The following is a 5,142-nucleotide window of genomic DNA, read 5'->3' on the forward strand; positions in this document are numbered from 1 at the left end:
AGATTTAGCAATGATTTACCAGTCTTTACTTTCGGTTGTTTTTTTTAAACTTGAGTATTGTTATTAATTCAGAGAACTCAATGCAGGTATGTTTGATTTTAATATTTCGTTAAAGTGGGAACTATTTGAGAGCCACGTTACCAATGTAACTTCCGTAATGACAAGGTCAAATGCAAAAATGTACACAGGGCATTTGCTGGGCATCAGTTCCTGTTAAACAGTTCATGCAGCCGTACAGTATTTCCTTTTCTCCATCAAATGCATTGCATCTGCAGCCATTACTTTAGAAATGGTATTTGCATACATCAATGGCATAAATATGACTTTACTATTTAAGTGGAAGGAAACATCAACAGCTACAGATGATGATGCATATTCTGAAGAGAAAAGAAAAACTGTGTAATTGTAGAAAAACTTTAAGGCTCAAGACCAAGTAAAAGACTTGGAATTCAGTATTGCCTGTATTTGTCCCCTATTTACGATTGCCAATGAATGTATTGAGCAGTAATTCAGTCTGATGAATTACATTTAACATCTGATGCTCAGATTTAATAAACTACCCAAGAGCATTTAATAAACAGTATATGAGATGATGATGAGGATATATGTAAAGACATTGTGCTTCCTGCCCCTGGAGACCAGGATTGAGTTGAGAAATGTCAGGCGAAAATTAATATGTTATTGCAAATTTTTTTCTTGACAATTGAGACATTATAAGAGGAAAAAGAATTGCATGGAAAATATTTATTGACAAAACCAAGGAATTTCAAAAATCCTCAGATGACACTGACCAACATGATTTTGTTTTCTTCTTCCTCTTCCTCCTCCTTGTTTTCCTCCTCTTCCTCTTCCTCTCCCTCTCTCTTTCTTCTCCTTCCTTTTAGAATTCTGGGAATATTAATGAAAGGGCTTAGAAAATAAATCTCCTCAAATTAAAATGTTTGCAAATAAGACATAGCCTATCTACCAACCTGCCTGAGGAATTTGACAGAGCTCCGGGGACAGGTGTGGGAAATTTTCTCAAGTGTTACTGCAAACACCAGCACAGAAGAAAAACTAACTCCTCCCCCAACACATTGTTTCAGGTCTTGCTTTCTGACAGTATTTCCCAAGTATGTTTTTGTTAACAGGGTCAATATCTCTCCATACCTCACTCAAGGAAAAAGACTCCTGATGAATGAATTTCAGGAAACACCATATAAACGAAATGAAATTGTTGTACTTTTTATTTATTTATTGGTTGATTGATTGGTTTGCATAATAGTAAGACCTTCCTTTAGCAAGTGTGAATAATTCTCTCAAATAATGTACTATTTATAATTCTCAAATCTCGAATGAAAAGAACAGAGACTTTGTGGGTTTCAGTCTGAGTTTGAGTCTTTAAGACCCTGGGCGGGTTTCCTAACCTTTCTCCTTTGTCTTTTAATATGTAAAATGGGTGCTCGCTTTGGCGGCACATATACTAAAATTGGAATGATACAGAGAAGATTAGCATGGCCCCTGCGCAAGGATGACACGCAAATTCGTGAAGCATTCCATATTTTGGACCTGAGTTTACCCCAGTGCACAGTTTGCAGCTCCATGCAAGCACAGTTCACCTACAGGTTCGATGTTGTGTTTGACAGAAAGGAAACTGGTGCCAGGAGATGGAATAAAGGGAGAAAAATTAAAAAAAAAAAAATACGTAAAATGGGCATGGCGGTAGCTTCATAACATCACCATGAGAAGCAAACGGGATAATGCGTGCAAAGTGCTAGTGCAGTACCTGGCACTTGGGCAGCCTTCAATGAATAGGATGATGATTCTGGTGGATGTTAACCCTCGCAGTGCCCATTAATCCTTACACACAAGGCAATACTCCATGGGATTGGTGCCTGGCAACCTTGATAGAGGAGTATCCTCTGTTCAAAAGAAAATTGTCAGGGATGACACTGATCTTCTCTCACCAGATATATCTCCCTCAGAGGTTGTGAACTTTTACCCAGTATGGGCCATGGATATGAGCTAAATTATCTTGTGATAAAATGTCCAGAATCAAAAATTCCTTCAATCCCAGCACAACTTAGAGACAGCGAGCATTTGAAGGGGAATTTGGCTGAATTTCAGAGTTTTTTGCATTGATTTCTGAACTCTTCTTCTTGTCCAAAGACCACAAGTGGTGGAGGCCTGGGATGATCGTCCAGATTGCATCACCCAACATTTGTATTTGTGCATTTCATAGGATGCATTCTTTCCATCATGGCTGGATATGAATTCCACTGAAATTTCAAAATGTAAATTATAGCAGCAACACTAAAATCTCTCCTAGCATTTACATTAAATTCATTTTTTTAGTTATTCAAAAATTATTCATTTTGTTATTCATTCGGTCATTCATTTCTACCCAGACAATTCTATTATTTTACCTGGGAAATTCATTTATCTCTACCCACCAGACTCTTACTCATCCTCAGGTCTCTTTCCACTATAATAACCTCTCCAGCCAGGGGCAATATATCCCCACCCATAGTAATATTCATGGAATTCAGATGGCACGTGTTCCTCCCCGCCTTGGATGGGAGATTTATATATTATGTCTTATGTCTGCCCAAGAAGACCATAAGTTGCTTGAAGACAGGGCTCTATCATCTTTGTATGCTCCATGGTACAATGCCTAGTACATAATTGGTTCTCAATAAATGTTCATGTAATTCTGTGTTAGGTTACCAAAAGGTTAAACAGTTATTGACAGCAAAGTTTATTTGCTTATTTCTGCCATGTTCTGAAAGTAAAGATAAAGAAAAAAAATCCTCTGACTACTGCAGAAATTACGGATACGTTCTTCTCCAGGGAAGGGATAGCAGAGGAGAAAACACACAGTCCAGGTCTTCCTCCTCTTTCACCATGAATGATGTTTAGACTCACCTGCGATGTGTTAACATGTCATGGTACATCAGAGAATCACTGGATGGAAATGTGCCATGAGATAAAGGCACAAAGGATATTTTTTCTTTTCTTCTACTTTTGAAAAAAATCCCTGACTTTTAAAATAGTCACTGTTTTGTATTCATTTTCCAGATCTTTTTCAACACAGCCAAAAGGTTATATAAAATCGGGATCCATGGGTGAATGGCTCCAAAAACTTTTTAAATAACAAAAATAAAAGTAAAAGATGCTGACTGAGAGGAGATTTTGAAAATTCAAAAACAAACAAAAAAGTAAAACCAAAAACTAACAAAAAATTCTATTAGCAACTCTAACACTCACAGTCCTCCTACTCACTCTTGTCACCTTGAAATCTGATTTCTGGGCTCAACACCAGCAAAATGACTCCAGAAGAGCAATGACAAGAAGCAGTGAAGTATACCTTGTACTGTCACCATATGAAATGAGTAATAAAAGGCACTGCCTCTTACGTCTCTACTTAGATGGGGGCATGAGGACAGAGGAGAAAACATGGCCACTTTAATCATTAGAGCATTGAAACACAAAAGTAGTAAATAAAGAGTTGATTGAGACAGATAATAAGGGTAGAAAGGTGAGCCTAGGAATTCTACGTATCTAAAATTCAACTAAATGTGATCAAAACAATTAACAGGGATTAAATTGAACAGTCAACAACTAGGATAGGTTGAGGACATCCATCTAAGATACAAAAGAAACAATTGATGTCTATCAGGAAGATGAAACATTGGCATACACTCTTGAAGAAGAGTGTGGCACCAGCATCCCTGAAAATCTTCCAAAGAGAATCACCCAGCTTCTGTGAGTATGGCTTTTGGCAAGAGCCCATCCTGCCAGGTCCATGGAAGGTGGTACAACTCATGCCCAAGACAAGCTGGGTCAGAGGAGAGGGAGGACTCTCCAAAAGGCATTATGACACAACAATTTCCCTGTAAATGAAAGAAAATAAACTCTTAAAGAGAATACATCTCCACGGAATATAAAAACTGCTGTAGTTCAATTTATTATCGATAGTGTGAAGATTAGAAAACAAAAGAAACACTTAGAGCAAATACAGGAGCATGAAGAAAGGGAGGATAACTCTTAAGGAAGGACACTCCTTCCAATACTGATGGAAATCTATTCAAATGGAAAGGAACTGAAGTACAGTAAATACTCATCTTTTTTTTTTTTGTAACTTATGTTACTCATTAAGATCGAATAGTGCCAACTTATGCTGAGAAATATTGTTCGTTTGGCATATAAATGAATGAATCAATGAACACACATTCATTGAACATCTGCTTTTTTCCAAGCCCTGTACCAGGCACTTCCACAATTATTACCTCATTTAATAATTCTCACAACAACCCTGTCCGATAGGAATTATTATCCCAATTATATGAATTATTACCCCAATTATACGACTAAGAAAACAGACTCATAAAGATCAGACAAGGAACCTAAGGATACACAGTTAAAAACGAGCAGAGCCGGATTTCCAACCCAGATCTTTTAATTCCAAGCTGCGTTTTTTGTTCAATAGGAAAATCATTGCTTCCCTTTTTAAAAATAAATCATTATTGTTGGCAAAATTGTGCTTTGGGTGGACAGATGATTCAAAGGCTTGTCCAAAGAAGTTCTGGATCCACCTTGAGACCTTTAGAATCAATCATCAAAATGGAAACGGTTTAACGACAGTCTGGGCAATTACCCCATCACGCCCAGCACACTGGGGAGAATGAGCCTTCAGCTTGACTCATGTATTTAACTGTCCTTTCAGGAGAGGCCTGCAAGGAAAAGAGGTTATGTCAATTGTGTTTTAACAGAGTGACTAAGTTGTGAGCATTTCCAAAAAAATATTTTTTCTTCAGAGTTTAGTTTTACTGGCTTTGGAGACAATGACTCAGGCATCTCTTTGTTTCTCTGCTCTCTAATTACCAAGTTCCAAAGACATCACCTTCAGAAAGGGAGGAAAAATAGCCTAGATTTTGTTCAAGACCTCACTCATATCATTTCCCTAAACGAACTTCTAGACATGCTAATCAAGCCATTAAAGTAAGTCGATGAAAGGAGAAAGTACACGGCCTGTTAGAACAAGCTTCCCTGGGAGCACAAGTCCAGCCCTCTGACACTATCTTTCAAAGGCTTCCACTGGTTTCAGACACACATTTAATCAAACACGTATTTACTCCGTGACCCTCTGGAGTACCAGTCAAG

At 37.8% G+C, this 5,142-nt stretch overlaps 1 non-coding gene across 1 annotated transcript; it reads left to right on the forward strand.

The window, feature by feature from the left end:
• Nucleotides 1-1,438: 1,438 nt before the first annotated feature.
• On the forward strand, nt 1,439-1,545 carry LOC147914495 (U6 spliceosomal RNA). The gene has a single exon (XR_015555292.1). It is a non-coding gene; the product is annotated as a U6 spliceosomal RNA (small nuclear RNA).
• Nucleotides 1,546-5,142: the final 3,597 nt, after the last annotated feature.

This window comes from Ceratotherium simum, chromosome 19 (assembly GCF_057802395.1).
Source record: "Ceratotherium simum simum isolate JZ-2026a chromosome 19, ASM5780239v1, whole genome shotgun sequence".
Taxonomy (NCBI): Eukaryota; Metazoa; Chordata; class Mammalia; order Perissodactyla; family Rhinocerotidae; genus Ceratotherium; species Ceratotherium simum.